This window comes from Acomys russatus, chromosome 28 (genome assembly GCF_903995435.1).
Source record: "Acomys russatus chromosome 28, mAcoRus1.1, whole genome shotgun sequence".
NCBI lineage: Eukaryota > Metazoa > Chordata > Mammalia > Rodentia > Muridae > Acomys > Acomys russatus.
In genome coordinates, this window is record NC_067164.1 from 39,556,888 (window position 1) to 39,579,652 (window position 22,765).

Genomic DNA, 22,765 nt, shown 5'->3' on the forward strand with positions numbered 1-22,765 from the left:
GGAGCTCTGCCTCCTTCCTGAATTGGCCTCCGTCCGCCCTGAGTCATCAGGCTGCTGAGCTCCTCTCCTTCCTCACCATGGAGACTGGCTTCCGGCTCTGACCTTGAGGGCTTACAACCATTTGGTCTGCTCACCTTTGTTTCCACTTAAGGGGCCTGAGAAAGACTTACCAGGGACTCCACAAACAGGGAGACACCCACCTTGACTATTCTCTCTGCTTTGCCCCCTTTCTCTTGCTTTTAACGGTTGATTTCCTGGAACATGTACATCCACACTTCCAAATAAGGCCAGCTCTTCTCTGCTGAGGTCCTTTGTATCAGAGGAAGCCAGGAGGCCACTATTTTTAGTAGTTATTGTAGCTATGGGAAATCTCCTTTCTGGAGAGACAGCAAACAAATGGCTATTACTGGCACTCCATGGCCAGACTCAGCACTCTCCTAGCCTTCCGTGAGAGCCACAGGCTATGCAATCTGAAAGCAAATCCTTTAGTCATATTCCACCTACCAAAGGCATGCTGCTACCTGATCTAGAGTTAACACCGATGCTCTGGGCTTTTAAAGTATTAACGGGTCTCCAGGGAGAGCTGGCTACAGCTTGGCAATGAAGCCTCGTGAAGGATCCCACAAAGCTCTTCTGTGCTGAGTTTTTTGCCGAGTCACCACCTGACCTCAAGGTGCGCCTGTTCCGGGAGAGAGCGTGACGTTCTCAGACTTTCCTAGACCCCAGACACCCGTTTCTTTCTCAACTGTTATCTTGCGGATCTTCATTTGGGGTGGGCAAGGCTCACGGCCACCGGGTCTCTGATGACACGCCAAGGCAGCCAGTCAGGCAGAGCCCCCCCTCCCCCGAGTGGGGTGCTGGAGCGCTCTGTGGGAAACTCAGGATTCGGCATCTCTTTCTCTGCATCTTCTTTCCTAGACGGGCTGACTGGTTGTCCGTCAGATTGTCCTTTAAGCTATGATGATCCTTCCTGCTCTAAGGTCTTTGCACAAGATGCTCACATGTATTCCTCACAACTATCCTGCTGCCTCTAGTCAGCCTTCAGATGGGGTGGGGGAGGGGAGGGAGAAGCTACTTTTAACCTTGAGTACAGGCGAAGCTCCGTGAAACTCTCTCAGAGCAAGCGTGCTTTAACCATGCGGCATATGTGTCAGCATACAGTTATATGCGATACGTGCTCAGATAGAGGGCGGGTCTTCTCACCGCCAGCAACCATTCTGCATATTGTACACGCTGATGTGTTACTTTCCCTAAAGCAGGTGATCTGAATCACGTCCTTTTGAGCAACAAACCCCCTGTTCAGAAAGCCAGTCTGAAGTGGTCTCAAGCCTTGCCTGTTGGCATTCCTAGGAAGGCAACCTTGACAAAACAGGCAAGAAAGGGAATAAAGCAGATTTAGCCACTATTCTTAAGGCATGACTTCACTAGTGGAAGTGTTGAAATCGCACAACTCCAGATCACCACTCACAGACCTCAGTGGTTTTACATAAGCCCTGTAGAGGACGCAGGAAGAAACAGGACAGTAAGTAATTAAAAATGTGATGGCATCACCTGAGAGCAAGAGCTTGTGCCGGGGGCTCCATCCCCGGCGTCAGCAGGATTTTAAAGGTGACTCATATTGTGCAGAAGGATTGTGCACATCCACCTTGAGGCAGCCGGGGAGTGGCTCCAGTCCACATGATGTTGCAGACACACACATGAAAACTCCCCACAGGAGGCAGGGAATATGAGGTAATAGAATACAGAAAACAATTGAAATGAAGATGTGTACGTGAAATAAGATAGAAATCTTAAGGACACGTTATTGTGCATTGCCCATTTGCACATTTAGCTCGGCTGAAGCCATTAGAAAATAAAGATGGCTTTGTCCTCAAGGTCACCTGTGCTTGCACATGCAACAACCATCCCTCTGATGGTTTGATTAGCAGCCATGACCCTACACACAGCAGTGCTCCAGGTCTGTTCCTTGCTGCCTCCCTGGCGTGTCACAGGGTAAGGGACACTACATGCACCGGTGCTTTGAGGCATCACATGAAAATAGTAGTATGTAAGTAATTGTCTGTCCTAAAAATCCCCAGAGAAACAGAGATGTCATGAGAGCTAACACTTCAGGGAGGAGGGAATGTCTTTACCTTTCTTTAAATGTGAAAATAAATAAATAAATAATAAAACCCAGTCAAGTCCTAAACTGATAATTATTCCTTTTCTTTTTCCTTTTTCCTAAGCCGACACCTATTCCATTTCTTTTTCCTTCACAAACTCCCAGATTCGCAATTAATGAATGCTTTTTCTGAGGATGTTATTACAATTTACCCTCTGGGAGATTCCAAGGTCAAAAGGTCGCCACCCGCGCCAGCCTTCCTTTGACAGAACTGATCCTTGCTGAGCACCCTCCTGTCAGCTCGGTCAGTCGGTTGATCATACAGTGAGGCTAAGGCTTCAACACAGGCTAGATGCCGAGTGACAACTGCACTGTGTGTCGTCAAGTGAGGGGACTCCTATTTCTCCTTTCCCTTCTGGGTTGTCTCCCCTGGCATGCCGCGGGAGGCGGCTTCTGCTTTACCCTCTCGCCTTAATACCTCCGATTCACGGAGTCTTTAAAGGAAACATTTAGCTGCTGCCGCACATGCGTCGGTTGCGTAATAGGAGGGAAATGAGCCAAGACTGGGGACTTCATCTCCACAGAAGGATTTTAAGGCCAACAAGAGCTGATTCAATGGAGCCGGTCATGACTTGGGACTCTCTCTATCCCCTTTCATCACTATGGCGACAGGCAGCTCCGACTTTACAAAAAAGCAGCTGACATCTCAGTGCTGGGAACATAGGGGGGAGGTCTATAAAAAAAAAAAACACAACAGCCACCACCAAAGGAGCCCTTTTGTTTGCGTGTCAGCAGAGAACAGCCAGAGCAAGTCAAGGCCTCCATTCTTGCCTTCGGGAGAGGTCTGGAAGGAAGAGGGTTGGAGCTTTTTTCCCCCCTGTCCAAGGAGACCCCCAAAGCAGAGCTGACTGCAGAGTGGCAAGGCTCCTCTCTGCCTCTGGAAGGGCTGGCACTGAAAAGCACCCCCTTTCATGTGCTGAAGCATGGAGACTTTTGGTGACAAACACCTCATGCCGAGGCCCTGTAAACGCTTTCTTTTACACTTCTTTGAATAAAGAAAAGACAAAGAATATCTCCTTCTTATTTCTAACTTTGTTACCAGAAGCCTTGATTTACGTTCATACAGACAGCTCAGAGCATGGGATTTCCTGTGGTAACTGGTGACTTTCCTGGTGAGTCTAGTCTTCTGGCTGGTGCCACGTCCACTCCTGTAATGATAACTATGCCGCTTAGCCTCTCAGCAACCTCACCTGTGGGTTTCATTTGCTTGAGTGATGCTCAGCTGAGCCCTGGAGGTAGAATTGATGGGCTGAGCTCACACAGCTTGTGGGGGGGGGATGTTGGGGTTGCAGCTCAGGTGCATCCGATTCTGCAGCCACGGCTGCTACCCTGACATGGAGATTGACAGGAATTGTTAGAGCAGAGTGTGCAAGTACAGGGACAGCCTAGAGTCCACACCCTTGCCAGACCAAGACTTCTGCATTTGCTATGAGTAATATATACTAGGCATAGATACTTTCCCCATTTAGTTTTCTTTTCTTTTTTCTTTTTTTGTTTTCGAGACAGGGTTTCTCTGTGTAGCCTTGGCTGTCCTAGACTCACTCGAGGCTGGCCTCGAACTCACAGTGATCCACCTGCCTCTGCCTCCCGAGTTCTGGAATTAAAGGCATGCGCCATCATGCCCGGCTTAGTTTTCACATCACATCTCTACATAGTATCTATTGTTGTCATGGTTCCGATGTCATGACAGAGGGCTCCTACAGCACAAAAAGGCAAAGTCATTTGTCCAGAGGCCCCAAGCTATTTCATATGACAATGTGCATATGAAACACATTTAGGCAGAGGCAGGAGGATCTCTGTGAATTCAAGGCTAGCCTGGTCTACAAAATGAGTCCAGGATACCCAAGGCTACATAGAGAAACTCTTTCTTGAAAAAAAAAAACCTAAATAAATAAATAACCATATTTATGTAATCTTTTTGTGTGTGTGGTTTTTTTTGAGACAGCGTTTCTCTGTGTAGCCTTGCTGGGATTATGGTTGTGTGCTACCACAACCTACTTTGCTTTTTTTTGAAGCGGCCACTCTCTCCCAGAGTTCTGTACCTCATTTGATGTCCATAACAAAGGAACAGGCTGTGGCTAGGGGCCAACACCATCGCAAAGGCAGCTGTGGCAGCAGGCATCCTCTGAGACCCGTGGAGGGACTCTCCTGGGCTTACAGGGCTTTTGTCCCCCCATCCACCAAAGCTTGTTCTAGGAAACTAAGAAAGTCCAGCACACTTTGAGCCTTTGACAGTTGTTTGTGTCATCCTTGACAGGAAAATAAAAAAAAGTTCGGAACATGTTTTGGATAGCATGCTAAACTCAACCAAAGCAGCCGCAGGGCCGTGCACTGCAAGGCAGCTGGGTAAGAACGCGAGTCAAGAGGGGTGAGGCGAACACTTTGGAGTTTTCCAGATGCTTCCCTGCGTGCACCTCATTCTGTCATCACTACTTACTGTTCCACTGTGCATCTGTGCCATGGTAGCTCACTGGAGAGCAAGCTGAAGGACAAGGAAGACACCCCCTTAGGATCCTAATTGCTCAGTGCCTGTACAAAAAGTATTTGAAAAATTGGGGTTCGAACAACACACATATTCTTTCCCCCAGATGTGGGACCAGCGTTGGCTAACTGAGTGACAACCAGAGAGCAGAAACTGCTCCGCCTGGCTAGATTTCACTAGATGATGCAAAATCTAAGAGGGTCTTTAAGAAAAACAAAGACAACCAGTCAGTCAGAAGCATGAAGATTTAGCAGAGCAAGCTATGAAGGAAAGAATAAAAGCCCAGTACTCAGAGAAAGGAGAGAATAAATTTTTTTTCTTTTTGATTGTGGGCACATTTCTATTTGGCGTGGCTAGAGCCTGCCCCAGAGGAGTCTCCAGTGTCAAGGTGACATATTTAACCTCTTTGCAGACAGAAGGCAGTCGGATGAGTCTGCTGTAGGGCTTCTGGGGCAGTGATCTGCTGCTGAAAGTAGGGTTCTAGTCCTGCCCCCCACTACCTACCCCCCACTACCCCCTCCACAAGGTGAGCTTGCACCTGGAGGACTGAGCAAGCGGGGCTTCCAGTGAACTCTGTCTGAGAAGAGCTAGGTGGGCGAGCCCTGCTAAGACTCACCGCACAGATGCTCTGAGTGTTTAACTCTCCGCCTGCATTCTGTTTTTCTAAAGACGACACAGTCAGGAGTTGGGCAACTTTCATGTGCCCTTGTGTATATCTTAACAAATGCTAGTAGGAGCTGAGGGAGAGCTGTTAACACGGTTAGAGGAAGGAACTGGGAAGGAACGGTTTGAAAACAACCAAAGAAGAATAAACTGCTAGAGAGGTCTCCTAACTCTTAGACAAGAGAAGCGTCTCACCCCTACCCTGCCACCAGGCACGCGACTATGACAGATCACTCTAGAAAATTTAAACACAGCAAACACGCGTATTGCTTGATTTTGAAATCTATACTTCTGGTTCGGTCATTTCTAAAACTATGGCTTATTGGTACTTGATATTTAATTTCTTAAGAAGAAAAAAGACATGACTACAAAAAGTAAAATTCTCCCCCTTCCCCCCGCCCCATAAATACTCAAAATGGACTTTTTTTTTTTAAACCAAATGAATGGCTTAGAATTTTTTAAAAAGCAAAATCACGGTCCTTTCAGATCACCGAAGCCACTTTAACACCCTCGGTTGGGCAACACAGCGAATGTAACATTTACCTGCTGAGAGGTGGCTGGCTGCAGAGCTGCTGTCCCTTGAATCCCCTCTGTGCACACAGCCAGGAAGTAAAAGCTTGACAAATGCCCAAGAGGATCTCTTCCAACCCCCTTCCTCGTTACCTTGGCTGCTTTGCCTAGGAGCACATTCAAGTTTATTGGAGTTGAAATTCTGCTGCTCTGACAGCCAAGCAGGCTCTGAGGTGACAGATGAGAATTTGGAGGTTGGCACCAGAGGGGCTTTCAGGCTGCCATCGTTTTTTTCTGTTGTTGCAGGTTCCTGGACCTCGCTCTCAGTGCTGCTGAGCTTTGCAGGGAAAGCAGACCCTGAGGGCGCGCGCGCGCGCGGAGGGAGCTAGCTAATTCTGCTGCTCGCTGGGAGGAAGAGCCCTCCCCGAGGCTCTTGTTCTCATAGGCTCCTAACTTGGCCAGAATGTGAGCACTGGCTCTTTTTTTTCCCTCCTCAAACAACTCTGAGAGATCTTATGACCAGGATCCCTTGGGAGTGCACGGGTGGGGTGGGGTGGGGGTGATTTTAAGACGCTGAAAAGAGACTTCACACTGTTGTTTATTCCTAGGGCAACTGCAAAGTCAGGGTTAAAGGAGAGACGGGTAACTGCGGCAGATGCCTTTTTCTTTTTTTAATTGCTCGGTTGGAAGCTGTCCTCACTAGTGCAGTGTGAATGTTAACAGCGAACCATTCTGGGCCGCTTGAACCATCCTCTGCGCAAGCGCCTCTGGAATACAGGTTGCCTCTTACAGAGCAGGGGCACCCTGGCTTAGAGAAGCTGGGCTTCACAGCCTGCTCCTCCCCAGCGCAGTCCCCTCCCCCTTCTGTAAGCCCTGCAATAGCAATGGTAGGAAGAGGTCTCTCTGGGAACTAGACTACAGCTTATTTTTGCCTTTTGGGTTGTGGCATTTGGTTGTTGAGGTCAGGGTCTCACTATGTAGCCCTGGGTAGTCTGGGGCTCACAGAGATCTGTCTGCCTCTGCCTCCTGGATGCTGAGATTAAAGGAGTGAACCTCAGTAGGCCGGTTATGCATTCTGTATATATGTGTCTAAGGATGCCAACGGCACGTCTGTTTATGTACTGCACAGTTGCTGTGTGTCTAAGGATGCCAACGGCATGTCTGTTTATGTACTGCACAGTTGCTGTGTGTCAGACCCCATGCTAATGTTTTTTATGCCTTAGGTCAGGTGAGTCTGACAAGCCTTTGGAGGTTTTACTATGTTCCCATTTTAAAGATAGGGTAGTGTAATGGGCAAATCTATACGGTTTAAGACCGGGCAGCTAGGGACTGCTTCTTGGCTTCTTTCTCCTCACCCTAACTGTAGACCCAGGAGCGAGAGTTCTTTATAAGAGAAGCTGCAGATCTGGCCATAATCATAGGATCTACCTCAGGTAATTGTTCTGAGTGTAAATAACTTAATGCAAATACACTGCATGAAGCTCCTACCAAGTAGTGGGTGGCCAGCAAATGTTAACTGTTCCGGTTACAGCCCACAGCAAAGCTCAAAGGTTACACGACTTCCCCAGGGTCTCTCCTTGCTGCTTCACGCCAGTGTTAGTCATCTGAGCAACAACTGGGAAGTTCCAGTCAGGGGAGATGACGGCCTCTCTTCTCCAGGTGTCTAGCACAAAGGCTTAGGACACCATGCATTCGTCATTAACAGCAGATGAGACTTGTAATGTAACTGTACTTATTTAGGCTTTCTGAATGTGAGACAAAGTCAGCAGACAGACTGATTAAAAACAACAGGGGCTCCTGCTCAGACTGTGGCACCAGCCAAGGACAATACGTGCAGTAAACTTCGAACCCCTTCCCAGATCTAGCCAATGGACAGGACGTTCTCCACAGTTGAGTGGAGAGTGGGGTCTGACTTTCACACGAACTCTGGTGCCCCATATTTGACCATGTCCCCTGGATGAGGAGGCCTGGTGGCACTCAGAGGAAGGATAGCAGGCTACCAAGAAGAGACTTGATACCCTATGAGCATATACAGGGGGAGGAGGTCCCCCTCAGTCACCGTCATAGGGGAAGGGAGTAAGGGGAAAATGGGAGGGAGGGAGGAATGGGAGGATGCAAGGGATGGGATAACAATTGAGATGTAATATGAATAAATTAATAAACTATAATAAAAACAAAAGCAAAGCAAAGCCCTTCGCTATAATATTAGCAGACAGGCTGCCGCAGCCAGTTCTCTCCAAGGACCCCAGGAACATTCGCCCTATTTATTTTCAGAACACTGAAAGAGAAAGGCAACAAAACTGATCTCTGTTTTGCAGTGGGGAAGTCAGGGTGCAGAGGAAGCTGCAGTTTGCCTGAGAGCCCTCCCAGCTGGGAAGGATGCACGTGTCTGGGATCAGGATTATTGTTCCTAAGGGGAAGGGCTGAGGATGTGATGTAGTCTTGGTGCCTCAGACAATGGGATGTTTTTTCCTCAGCTCGGGTCTGGAGGATGAGCAGCTCCTCTGAGGAGGGAGAAAGGACTGGCTGTGCTGGTCTCTGTTTCTTTCAGGGCCTCTGCACAGGTCTGCACATGTCCGCACACATCTGCACATGTCTGCACACATATCTCTGGTCTTAGCAGCATAAAGGACCCTTGCAACATTCCCGCAATAGTGTTTTGAGGGATCGTGGAATGGTGAGACCAGTCAGCTTATACAGAAAAGCATCCCTGGGTATTTAACTTTATTGGCTAAAGGATTTTCACAAGGTCTCAAAAATTACCTTATTTTCATTAGCATTTTCCATTTATTTGAGATAGCTTCATGCGTTTGATTCCAGGCAATGAGATCAATTCCATAAGAATAAAGAGAAAGTTTTAGCCGGAGAATGTTAAAAGAAAAACCTCTTAACCATCTCAAATTTTTTTTCTAATACTAAATTTGGCATATTTTTGTGAAATGATAAAATAAGATTCCTTATAGAAGGATTGTTTAAGACAAACTGGAATTATGGTCTAAATGTAATTTTAATGTATGAAGAGAGTTATTTTCACTTATAGAGCTTGAGGATTTTGATTCTGTCAATGATTGGCAAGATCAACTGTCCAGGTATAAGAAATTCAAAGCACTGCAAAATATAACTACAAACTCGTACGAACGAGGTAGGAGGGAAAATGACAAATAAACCGGGCCCTGAACTCACGGTGTCTTTATAGTACGGCTTTATTTTGGGAATGCTCACTGGCAGCTATACAAGCTCTATTGTTTAGGGGACTGTCCATTCTGGAACAGTTGACAGCTTTCCAAGCTGAGAACAATAAGGCGGCAACAGTGAGCACCTAACAGACGGAGCTGCAAGCCAGACCCAGAACGTCACACAGTCTCTATGTGAGGAAGCAGAACTGTGACAGAGCAGAGTCTGTGACTGCATACGAGACGGCACCAGGATTTCGGCTTCGGCCAGGAGATCTGACACGTGACAGCATAGCATCTGTTCAACAGTCAATGTGACACTGCCTGTGGGTCGTCCGCAGCCCCCCCCGCCCCACTCAGGACTGCAGGACGATTAAGTGGGGGAGGATTACAGACCACATTTCAGTCAAGGTTTTTATTCCATAACTATGATTTCTGGATCTGTGGATTCCACCAACCACAGACCAAAAAGAAAAATTTAAAAACCGTGTCATTATTGAACTAGGGCGTAGACTGCCCCCCATCATTGTTTCTAAACAGTTCAGTATAATGGCTATTTACTTGGCATTGACATTGAATTGGATATTATTAATAATCTAAAGTTGATTTAAAGCGTACACTAGGATGTGTATGGGCTATAAGCAGATACTCCTCCCCTACCATATGGAGGGACTGGCACACTCACCACTTGGTATATGTGGGTGCTGCAAAGAGTGCCTATGGGTGCAGAGGGATGGCTGCAGTCAATCTTCCAGCATACAGCACAGATAACCCTGGAAAGAATCATGTTAAGTGAAATAAGCCAAGCACAAAAGGACCAGTTCTTCACAATCTCACTCATATATTAAATCCATAAAAAGTCTGATCTCACAAAAGTATGGTAAAATGGTGGTTAGTGGAAGGATGGAGAGATGCAGAGATATTGACCAAAGACACCATAATTCGAGTAAAAAAAGAATAAATTTCAGAGCATAGACCACACAGAAAAGTTGTTATGTTAATAATGAAACACTGTATTCTTAAAAATAGACAGTAGATGTTTTGTGCTGTCACTACAAAACAATAACAATTAAATTAACACGTTTGATAATTTGCTAGATTTAACCATTGTGCAACATCATATTTAATGTTTCAGGCAGTGATGGAGCATGTACACAGTGATGGAGCATGTACACAGTGATAGAGCATGCACACAGTGATGGAGCATGTACACAGTGATGGAGCATGTACACAGTGATAGAGCATGCACACAGTGATGGAGCATGCACACAGTGATGGAGCATGTACACAGTGATGGAGCATGTACACAGTGATGGAGCATGCACACAGTGATGGAGCATGTACACAGTGATGGAGCATGCACACAGTGATGGAGCATGTACACAGTGATGGAGCATGCACACAGTGATGGAGCATGTACACAGTGATGGAGCACGCACACAGTGATGGAGCATGCACACAGTGATGGAGCACGCACACAGTGATGGAGCACTGCACACAGTGATGGAGCACGCACACAGTGATGGAGCACGCACACAGTGATGGAGCACGCACACAGTGATGGAGCACGTACACAGTGATGGAGCACGCACACAGTGATGGAGCACGCACACAGTGATGGAGCACGCACACAGTGATAGAGCACGCACACAGTGATGGAGCACGCACACAGTGATGGAGCACGTACACAGTGATGGAGCACGCACACAGTGATGGAGCACGCACACAGTGATGGAGCACGCACACAGTGATGGAGCACGCACACAGTGATGGAGCACGTACACAGTGATGGAGCACGCACACAGTGATGGAGCACGCACACAGTGATGGAGCATGTACACAGTGATGGAGCACGTACACAGTGATAGAGCATGCACACAGTGATGGAGCATGCACACAGTGATGGAGCATGCACACAGTGATAGAGCATGCACACAGTGATGGAGCATGTACACAGTGATGGAGCTTATACACAGTGATGGAGCATGCACACAGTGATGGAGCATGCACACAGTGATGGAGCATGCACACAGTGATGGAGCATGCACACAGTGATGGAACATGTACACAGTGATGGAGCATGCACACAGTGATGGAGCATGCACACAGTGATGGAGCATGTACACAGTGATGGAGCATGCACACAGTGATGGAGCATGCACACAGTGATGGAGCATGTACACAGTGATGGAGCATGCACACAGTGATGGAGCATGTACACAGTGATGGAGCATGTACACAGTGATGGATCATGCACACAGTGATGGAGCATGCACACAGTGATGGAGCATGCACACAGTGATAGAGCATGCACACAGTGATGGAGCATGTACACAGTGATGGAGCATGTACACAGTGATGGAGCATGCACACAGTGATGGAGCATGCACACAGTGATGGAGCATGCACACAGTGATGGAGCATGCACACAGTGATGGAGCATGTACACAGTGATGGAGCATGCACACAGTGATGGAACATGCTCTCTTCCTGCAGTAGGACATAACTCAGGTTTGCAATGCCTTCCAGCAAGCGAGGCTTTCCTTCCAGAGTTCAGCGATACTCCACATTTCTTGCTCTCCAGAAGCACACTGATATCTCTGTGAATGTTTGGGTCATAATAAAATGTAACCGAGAAAACCCAGAGGACAGAAGACTCATGTTCGGCTCGAATTCCTTCTTCTTGTGCCCTTAGTAGACTCAGTTTAGTGTCCATTTTTGGTCCCAAAGGAACTCAGGACAAATGACTCACTGTGGTGTCCATTTAACACATCAAAGCACACACTGGCCACTCGGCTCTCAGCATCGTGGTACTTGTGGAGTCAGACTCCTCTCAGCGCTACCCTAATCCTTTCTAGCCCTTTCCCCAGAACCCTCACCCCCCGCCCCCTCATGCCCCAGCTTCTTTTTCCTGTAAAACCTAGATATTTTGGCTATATGCTCTTGATGCTCTTGGCTCCTCATCCCTTCTCTTGGCCTCTCTCTTCCTCTTTCCTCTCTCTTCTCTTTCTCTCTTGCTCTCCCTGTCTCTCTCTTCTCTGATTGTTTGGTCTTTCTGCTGGCCATGTTCAGTCTGGACTCCTCCAGATGACTCTGGCAAGTCTCTCCCTCCTCCTCAGCCATACCTAGGAGCAGTCATGTCCTCATTTTCGTTCAGCCTTATTTCTCCCAATAGTCCTTCAGGGCCGCCTAAGGTTTTTTCTTTTTCTTTTGTTTTGTTTTGGTTGTTTGTTTCACAATTCTTCCAACCACTGCGGTTACCCAGAGCCACTTTAAGATCTTTTGAAATTTATTTTGGTAGCACCTGTGGTGGTTTGAATGATAATGTCTCCCACAGGACTGCTTGATGGAACTGTTTGGGAAGGACTAAGAGGCGTGGCCTTGCTGGAGGAGGGGTGTCTCTGGGCGTTGCCTTTGCGGTTTCAAAATACTTCACCATTCCTAATGTGCTGTCTGCTTTCTGTTTGTGGAAGCAAATGTAAGCTCGCTCTCAGCTGGTGCTCCAGTGCCATTCCTGCCTACCTAACGCCATGTTCCTCTACATGGTGGTGGTGGGCTCCTACCTCTCAGAGCTGTAAGCCTCTAACAACCCTTCCTTTTTAAAGTTGCCTTGGTCATGGTGTTTTATCACAGGAACAGAAACGTAACTAAGGCAGCACACCATTCTTAACACCAAAACTCCTTTAGTTAGGAGGGACCCATAACCACACACATCACCATACATTTGCCTGGCTTCAAAATGCAAGGACTTACTTTTATTTTGTTATGAATCCTGGAGGCTAAGTGCGAGAAACTCAAAGATGTGCAGTTCCCACAGGTTGTGTGGCGCCTCCCCCGGTGTGGTAGCTCCCAGGGGTCCCTTGCTTCCTCGCTTCGCAGTTGTCATTGTTCTGTCTTCATGCGGCCTTTTCCCTCCAGGCCTCTTCTCTAAATCTCTGTGTCTTTTTAATTAAAAATATTTACACTTATGTGCATGAGTGTGTGTCTGTGTCACACTTGTGCGGTGCCCATGGAAGTGAAAAGAGGGTGCTAGGTCCCTCTGCAGCTGCCTGACGTGGTTACCCCATGGGACCCAAGCTGCACACCTCTGGAAGAGCAAGCAGTCCTTGAACTCTTGAGTTGTACCTCTAGCCCCTGTCCTCCTCATTTTTTTTAAGGACACTAGCCACCGAATTTAGGGTTCACTCTAATCTAGTAAAAACCCAACGAAATCTACAAAGTAATTTGGCAACATCTATAAAATTCCATGTCCATATCAGGTCACACTCACAGGCCCCAGGAACTGAGGCCTGAACACGTATTTAGTGGATACAGCTTATTCTGCTACACAGTGGGCAGCAAGTCCGACTCAAAGCTGGTTGCTCAGAAGAACGAAGCAAAAGACTCATAACGTTCTTGCGTTTAGTCACTTGTTGTTGTAACCAAATTCCTGACAAGAAGCTACCGACCGGAGGGGAGGTCATTTGGCTCGTGGTTTGGAGGATTCAGCACGGTGGGAAGTCATGTGACAGGAACATGAGGTGGCGGGCCACATCGTGTGTGTGAGAGTCGGGGAGGGTCTGGATCTTAGCTCGTGTCTTCCTTTTTATTTGGTCCAAACTCCCACCCCCTGAGATGGTGTGATGTGAAACACGTTCAAGGTGGGTCTTCCTTTCTCAGTTAGACTTTTCTGGGAACACTCCCACAAAACCATACTCAGAGTGTGTTTCCATGGTGATTCTAAATCCAGCCAAAATGACAACGAAGGTCAGCACTCATATATAAACACCTCAGCTGCTATGCAAGGCAGCAGATCGTTAGAATATTAAGCTCACTGTGTTTATTCCTGCAACGTTCCCAGGAGGATGGGCAATAAGACTGCGGAAGAGTCATCACTTACGGTCTGGCTTTTATTTTTCAGTTTAGCATTTAGCAAAATTCCAAACGATATTTGTCTCTGCGATTAGATTAGGCTCTCTACTTCTGCGTCGGCTTGAGGCTTGTTTTGCACATCACTGCGCAGATTTGGACTGGTCTGAGAGCTGACTGGGATGGCCATTTGGCTTCCTGGAAAGGCTCATTCTAAATGAGCAGGAAGCTAGGCAGACAAGATTAGCTCCGTAAGGTCATTGCTAGGGTAATGGGCTTGTTATTAAGTCTCCTAGATATGGTCCCACCCTAACTCTCAGAGGACTGGATCACGGCGTCTTTGAAAGAAGGTTGCCTCATTTAAATAGTCCAAGCCATTTTAGTTGAGTCTCTTGAGAACCTTTGGACAACGTGGGACCCAGGGTCAATATTCGTATGGCTGAGTGTGACAGAAACACAGCAGGCTTCTGCACACAGACGATACCAGAGCCCATGGAGCCATTTTGGCATCAAAGCCAAGCTCTGGGCTTTAGCGAGGTCCAGCTGTGGACAAGGGGAGACGGCGCTGAGGCTGGTGGTAGAAGTGGCAGAACTCGGCGGAGGCGGAGGTCTTGGGGGGGTGCGGCTGGCAGTGGGCAGTAGTGAAGGGGGTGTCTGTTGGAAGGGGTGGTATCTGGGAATCACCGCGGGGCTTGTCAGATGTGGTGATGCCTGGCAATTGATGGCCAAACTATGGGCTTCCTGGACCAACAGGAAGTGGGACCAACATCATAGAGACAGATGGAGTCTGTCCCCAGAGAGGTTACAGCCAGAAACCACGAAGTAGGAGATGTCGTGTGGGGGCGCAGTGGACACCTCGGTGTGTGTGTGGGGAGTGGCTTAAAAACATAATGGCTGAGTGTAACTTGGGGTGGGGCTAAAAACTGAGAGTTAAAGAAGGAGGAAAGCACAAAACTTAACACACATTTCGCCCTCCTCTCCCCTCCCCCCCACCGGTGGAATTGACTTATGGTCGTTCTCAGCTTCATCACAGTCCACAGCTGTTTCTTGGCGATATTCTGCACATGTGTGAATGGATCTATGCTAAGGTCCTGTTTTCTTTTGTTTATCCTGAGCTCATCTGTCATAATAGAAAGAGGGCTTCTTTTATGTCTGAAAATTTGGATGACATTTGGTCCAAAGATGTTCTGCCAAAACCCATTACCAGCATGCAAGAGAATCCAGTCCAGCTCAGAGACACACACAAAGGCACGCGTTCCAGCACCTTGGTTTAGAGCCTGGTTAATTTAAATGTGAGGATATTGGAGTTGAAATGCAATGTCTGCCATTTTCTTACCCTTCAGTCCTGATGGCTGCCCTGTACGAGGACATCAGAGGGGCCATTGGATATGACCAAGGATGAGGTTTGCTAGCTCCCTAGCTAAGTTACACAAACACCCAGCTTCCCTGAGGGCGTGTTCCTAGCCGTTGTTTTATCTGGAAGGTGCTTAAGCAGAAAATGGTGAGTCACAACTGACTTCACATCCTGCCTCTGATGCTCCAGAGCTCTGTGACCTTAGGCAAGTTGCTCAGCCTCTCTGTGTTTAAGACGCCTTCACCTGGCAAATGTGGATGCTGATGATTTCCGTCTCCTAAGGTAACTGAGAGGGGAAAGGATGATATTCCCAAAGTGTTTTGCCTACTACGTTACTAGAATAAATACTGAGAAAGATGATGGCCGCCAGTCAGGAGGCCGAGCATCGCTGGAGACAGTCACAGAGGTAATAGGACAGAGAACGCCTCCTCTTTTCACACGACCTGCTGGTGCACTCCCTGAGGAATGCTGGTTTTGGGCAGACAGGATGAAACGCATCCTTTCAGCCAAGCTCTGCAGCTGCAGCTGCTCACACAATACTCGCACCACCACGTGTCTCTTCTGAGACAGAACCTCATTGAGTTTGGGGGAGTGGTGCTGGTGACGCGAGCTACACAACAGCCCTTTTGCCTTGACTTCATGGGGGAAGACTTATGTTTCTAGCTCCGTTTACAGCTCACCCGGTGTTTCAACCTTTCGCTCAAGGAGACGCAGCTGAATCTTGTCTCTGAGTTTTGACTAGCAGGGTGTGTTAGGCACATGGAGACAGGAGATTGCAGCCGAGCCTTCCCATGGGTGAGGTCATTTTAGAGTTATTAGCCAAACTTCCCTCCTCCAAGTCCGTCTGGTGTTTTCTTAGCTGCAGCGTTGGTTCCCACAGCATCCTGTTTTAGAGCATGGAAGGTTGCTTGTAACAGAGACTGGCTATGGTCAGCAGAGTTCTTAGTTCTGAGGGAGCGAGGGTATGTAGAGAGATTTTGCTGGTCTAATGCACATGGTTAACAGCTGAGCTGGATCTTCAGTAAATGTTTTGAGAAGCCGGGCTTGGTTGTAGCCAGACTTTTGGCTACTTAAGGGGTTCCTATTTCTACTACCCTTTTCCCACCCTTCTCCTTTCCAATGCCCCAACACTAGGTAGGAGAGAAAACCAGTAGGGGGGAATGAGCATCTCATCCATCTCAGCTTTATTTTAAAATGCCTGCTCTCTTCCAACCCAGTTTTGCCTTCTTGACTAAATAGCCTCACCAATTAAATGAAATATGTCTCATGCTTTAAAAACACACAGTTTAGGCTGCCACCATGGCCCAGATGCAGTGCGCACTTCCTTCACAAACCCAAATCCTGGAACCTTCCCAGAACTCTTAGCTCATGCAGAGGTAGATGAGGGAACCGTTGCTGCAAAATTGTCCTCCATGACCCACTTTTACACCATTACACACACATGCGCACTGTTTTTCCCATTATATGGTTTTGGCTTCTCTTAGAAAATCAATCGTCCATAAGTGTGTGCGTTATTTCTGGGTCTTTTATTTGGTTCCATTGATCCACCAATTTGTTTCTATGCCACTACCATGCATGTTCAAAAAAAATTATTGTTGCTCTATAGTACAGCTGAGAAGAATGTAACATTTATATAATTCCTGACTGTGTCATGGTTCTTCTTGCTATAGGTAGTTTATTGTCTATATGTGTAAAACCATAAATGTATATGTAAAAAAACATGTTTAATTAATTAAAATAAACAAAGAAGCAAGTAAATAAACAATTAAACAAATACAAACAAAAACTTAAATACAAAGTTTATACATGTCACAAATTGGTAACTATCAAAAAAAAAAAAAAAAAAAAAAAAAAAAAAAAAGAGAGAGAGAGAGAGAGAATGGCGATACCCCCAGAAGATCTTTTATTGTAAAGGATTGTCTTAGCTATTCGGGTTTTTTGTTTTTCCATACGAAGTTGAAAATTGATCTTTCAAGGTCTTTGTAAAGAATTGTAGGTTATTTGATGGAAATTGCATTGAATCTGTAGATTGCTTTTGTAAGATGGCCATTTTTACTCTGTTGATCCCATCGATCCATGAACATGGGAGAGCTTTCTATCTTCTGATATCTCTTCAATTTCTTTCTTCAGAGACTTGAAGTTTTTTCTTGTACAGGCCTTTCACTTGCTTGGTTAGAGTCACACCAAAATACTTCATGTTTTTTTATAGCTTTTGTAAAGGGTGTTGCTTCCCTGATTTCTTTCTCAGCCTATTTTTCTTTTGTATAAAGGAGGGTTACTGAGTTTAAGAATTGATTTTGTATCCAGCCACTTTGCTGAAGGCGGTTTATCAGCGTAGGAATTCCTTGGCAGAATTCTCGGTGTTACTTACATACACTACCATGTCATCTGTGAATAGGGATACTTTGACTTCTTCTTTTTCAATTTGTAACCCCTTGATCTACTTTAGTTGCCTTACGGCTCTAGCTAGGACTTCAAGTATTATATGGAAGAATACAGAGAGAGTGGACAGCCTTGTCTCCTCCCTGATTTCAGTGGAATTGATTTAAGCTTCTCTCTGTCTAATCTGATGTTGGCTATAGACTGTATATTGCCTCTACTATGTTCAGGTATGCGCCCTGTATCCCTGATCTCTCCAAGACTTGTAACACGAATGGGTGTTGAATTTTGTCAAATCCATTTTCAGCATCTAAGGAGATGATGATCATGGGCTTTTTTCCTTTCAATTTGTTTATATGGTGGATTACATTGATGGATCTCATATATTAAACCACCTTTGCATGCCTGGGATGAAGTCTACTTATTGACGGTGGATGATATTTTTGATGTATCCTTGGATTCAGTTGTGAGCATTTTATTTAGCATTTTTGCATTAATGTTCATAAAGTCTCTTTCTTTGTTGGGTCTTTGTGTGGTTTAAGTATCAAGGTGACTGTGACTTCATAGAATGAGATTGATACTGTCCTTCTGTTTCTATTTTGTGGACTAGTTTGAAGAGTATTGGCATTAGGTCTCCTCTGAAGGTCTGGTAGAATTCTGCATTGAATTCATCTGGCCCTGGGCTTTTTTGGTTGGGAGACTTTTGATGACTGCTTCTATTCATTAGGGAGATATAGGACTATTTAATTTGTTTGCTAGAGCCTGATTCAGTTTTGGTAAGTGGAATATATCAAGAAAATTGCCCCATATCATTTCGATTTTCAAATTTTGTAGCATATAGGCTTTGAAATAAGACCTAATGGTTCTTTGGATTTCTTAGTATCTGTCATTATGTCTCCCTTTTTTCATTCTGATTGTGTTGATATGGATACTCTCCCTTTGCCATTTTGTTAGTTTGGCTAAGGGTTTGTTTGTTTTTTTAAAATTTATTTATTTATTAATTCATTTATATTACATCTCAATTGTTATCCCATCCCTTCTATCCATCCCATTCCTCCCTCCCTCCCATTTTACCCTTACTCCCCTCCCCTATGACTGTGACTGAGGGGGACCTCCTCCCCCTGTATATGCTCATAGAATATCAAGTCTCTTCTTGGTAGCCTGCTATCCTTCTTCTGAGTGCCACTGGCCTCCCCATCCAGGGGACGTGGTAAAATATGGGGCACCAGAGTTCTTATGAAAGTCAGTCAGCTAAGGGCTTGTTTATCTTGTTTACCTTGTTGATTTTCTCAAAGAACCAGCTCTTGGTTTTCGTTGATTTTTTTTTTAAAGTTGTTTTCTTTGCTTCTAATTTATTGATTTCAGTGCCGAGTTTGATTATTTCCAGCTGTCTACTCTTCTGGTGTGTCTGTTTCTTTCTTTTTTTCCTAGGGTTTTCAGGTATTCCATTAAGTTGCTAGTATGAGATCTCTCCAATTTCTTTATGAAGGCATCTAGTGCTGTGAACTTCCTCTTATGAATTTTCCACTTTCATTGTGTCCCAAAGGTTTGGGTATGCTGTGTCTTCATTTTCATTGAATTCTAGAAGTCTTTAATTTCTTTCTTTATTTCACCCTGACCCAGTGGTCGTTGTGTAGGATGCTGTTCAGTTTCCATGTGTTTAGGCTTTTTGTTACTTCTTTTGTTGAAGTTCAGCTTTAGATCATGCAGGGGATGATTTCAGTTTTTAAAAAAATATCTGTTGAGACTCGCTTTGTGACTGTATGGTCAGTTTTGGAGAAGGTCCCATGTGCTGCTGAGAAGGAGGTATATTCTTTTGTGTTTGGGTGAAAAATTCTGTGGTTGTCTGTTAGGTCCATTTGATCTGTGACCTCTGTTAGCATCATTATTTCTCTATTTAGTTTCTGCCTCGATGATCTGTCCATTGGTGAGAGTGTGATGTTGAGGTTTCCCACTATTAATGTGTTGGGATCAATGTGTGATTTAAGCTTTAAAAGTGTTTCTTTTATGAATGCAGGTGCACTTGTATTTGGGGCATAGATATTCAGGATTGTGATGTCCTCTTGGTGGATTTTTTCCTCTGCTGAGAACGAGGTATCCTTCCTCATCTTTCTTGATTAATTTTAATTGAATGCCTATTTTTATTAGATATTACAATGGCTACTCCAGCTTGTTTCTTGGGTCCATTTGTGTGGAAAGCCTTTTTTCAGTTTTTTACTCTCAGGTGATGTCCATCTTTGTGGCTGATGTGTTTTTCTTGTGTGCAGCCGAATGATGGGTCCTGTTTACTCATCAGTTCTGCTAGTCTGTGTCAGAAGTTGAGTCCATTGATGTTGAGAGATATTAATGACCAGTGACTGTTAGTTCCTTTTATTTTGATGTTGGTTGTGAAAGTGTGTTTGTGTGCTTGTCTACTTTTGGTTTTGCTGTAGTGAATTTCCCACTTTTTGTCCTGTGTCACAGTCATCCAGCCAGAGGACCTGTCTTCCATACTAGGCGTTTTCAAACAGGGATCATTTCTTCCACTGGCAAACCTTTAGATCTACCGATTTCTTCTCCCCCCATATCATTCCTTCCTGGAGTCACCAAGACTCTCACACTTCCAGCCATATCACCTGAGGTGGACCAAGATGAGAGAGAGAGAGAGAGAGAGAGAGAGAGAGAGAGAGAGAGAGAGAGAGAGAGTAGACACAAGTACAATGTTCAGGAATAACCAGGCTCCTTGTGTGGTGTATTTTTTCCAGTCTTTCCCCCTACTTTGGCCCAATTATAAGCTTTAAAAAATGTTTTAAATCATTAACTGATGAAAATTTAATACAAACATCACCAGATTAAAAAAAAAAAAAAAAAGGTCTGACATCATAAAAGGACCAAGAATGGGCAGCTGCCTTGCATCCTGATTTGTATACATGCTTTCTCATGTGCTCCCGTGTTCAGGCCATTATGTTTACAAGTGGCCACAAGAGGGGGGTATGAGCCTCTCTCTGCTCTAAGGAGTAAGTTGGACAGCTGCTTCCTCCTTTTCCTGGAGTGGAGGAAGCCCCACCCTGAAGAAAGGACCCCCACCATTGCATTAATCACACCTTCTCCAGCTAAGGATGAGAATAGCCTGGATTCTCAGAGCTCAGGACCTGCCTGTCTTCACTGTCAAGCGAGCCTAATCCTGATTGGAAATTTTATTTACAAAGAGCTTGAAGGACGTGCAGTTCCTGCCCTACTTTCTCCGTTATTTTCCATTTGCATTAAGCCAGAATCCCGAGGAAGAGCCCCTGTCTTTGGGACCTCCAGGGTTCCTCATTCTGAACTCTGACATGGCATTCCTCAATCCAGACACATTTTCCGTGGAACAGGACAAGGTATAAGCAAAGCTTTTTTTATTCCAAGTTGCATCACATGCAGACTGCGTCTGGGATTAAATGAAAACACATTTCACACACCGCCACCGCCACCACCAAGGCTCCCTGAGGTCCATGGGTGTCCGTCATGGCTGCAGGTGTACTGCTTCACCACGGGGAGCCCATGCACCGCCCAGGTGGCCTGGGTTTGCTCTGAGGGAGGCTCCAGTCTTCCTTCCTTCAGAGGAGCAGCATCCAGGGAGCCTCTAAAGAGAAACGTTTACTGGTATTTAAAACAGCAGCTCTGCCTTCTGGTCTGTGAATGGGTCAAGTCATGGGCCTCTTTAAAAGAACACATGAGGAATGAACAGGATGTGTGGCCGGCGAGCCTTACTGGGCCAGGAGGCTTTGTGCTGTGAGTTTTGCCGGGGTTGGTAACAGGCTGCCAGGGGCTGCTGCGTGTGAGCTCAGGTGGTCTTGCTCTCATCTGCCATCCATTGCCCTTGGTATTGAGTTAATGAACCTGTGCTTGTAATCCTTAGATCAGAAAAGAACCCGCCTTGGAGCCCTTGCTCCCATTGGCAACAGTTTCTTTTGGTACAAAGAGGAAACAAGACGAAAGCAGGTGAACTAGAGACAAGGCTGGACACTGATGGGTGGAGTCGCTCATTCATTCCACCTCAGTGGGACAAAGTTTCCCTGTAAGGTTGGAGATGCGCCAGACCTGTCTCTGCCATAGGACTTTGCCCTTGAACACACACACCTGGTTTTTCCACCTTTTTTTTTTTTTTTAAGTGAGAGCCCAATAACTCCATTTCAAATCTGTGATTTCCCTGAGTCAATGGTTTTCCTTCTCTCACCTCATCTCGAGGGTTAGCAAATTATGACCCAGAGCCACCTGTATCTGCAATTAAGGTTTCCCAGAGCAAAGCCACATTTCTAATTTTACACCTCAGATAGGACTGCAGAGTTGAAAGATGTATGGGTCCACGAAGTCTAAGATAGTTTCCATCTCTATTTATAGTCCCTTCTCAGTGTCTTCGTGTTTAGGTTTCTTCATCTCACTTACTGGCGTTGTACACTGTAGATATTTGTACAATTGTAAGCGTATTTATCTTATCTATATATTTAATTTATTTTTTAAGATGGGGTTTTATATGTTCCAGTCTGGCCTCAAACTAGCGGAGGCTGGCCTTGATCCCCAGGTTCCCCTGCCTCTACATCCCAAGTGCTGGATTGCAGGTGTGCGGCTGTGTCTGGCTATCCTTATTTTTACTAAACATTTTGTTCGTTCATTAGGCCCTTACAGGAAGCGACAGTGCCAGGCTGGTCTTAAGTGTCTGCCGAAGGGATAAAATGCTGACAGAATGGGTGTCGAGAGCTCTGTAAATGCCGGAAGTTATGGTCACTGTGGTTTCAACACAGCAGAAGCTTCCAGAGAGGGAAGTCTGTGCCGGAGAGCAGTGCGCGTCCCTGTCCTCTCACGTGACTGCTGCCACCCTGCTCTCAGCAGGGAGCACACTCATACAGCTTGGTCTCTGAGCCTTATATACCCTTACCCTCGCCGGACACCTACATAGTCCCAAAATTATCCCCAGAGGAAAGGGCTTTCACAAAAAGTAAACATCTTTTTAGCCCCGAAACATTTGGCTTTTGTTAGGGAAGGGCTATTTTCATGTTCAGACAGAGGACTACCTATTTTTACACTACAGCCAGACAAGACTTAATTATTGAGCCAAATAGGCAGGTGTGTTCCCACACTATGTCTCTATTTCACGCAGGACAGGAAGGAATAGCTTACCTTTTGTCTAAGGGAGGGGGGACAGGCAGGCATCCGGATCCTTCCACACACTCATGTAA

At 45.9% G+C, this 22,765-nt stretch overlaps 1 protein-coding gene across 2 annotated transcripts in view; it reads right to left on the minus strand.

The window, feature by feature from the left end:
* Sparcl1 (SPARC like 1) overlaps nucleotides 1-6,131 on the minus strand; it is a 25,754-nt gene extending 19,623 nt beyond the window's left edge. The window contains exon 1 of one of the 2 annotated variants that reach the window (XM_051170613.1): nucleotides 5,850-6,131. The gene's annotated coding sequence lies outside the window, so the exon portion shown is untranslated. Of the gene's footprint in view, nucleotides 1-2,313; nucleotides 2,456-5,849 lie in introns of those variants that run through there. The other variant, XM_051170614.1, reaches the window with a different exon arrangement.
* Nucleotides 6,132-22,765: the final 16,634 nt, after the last annotated feature.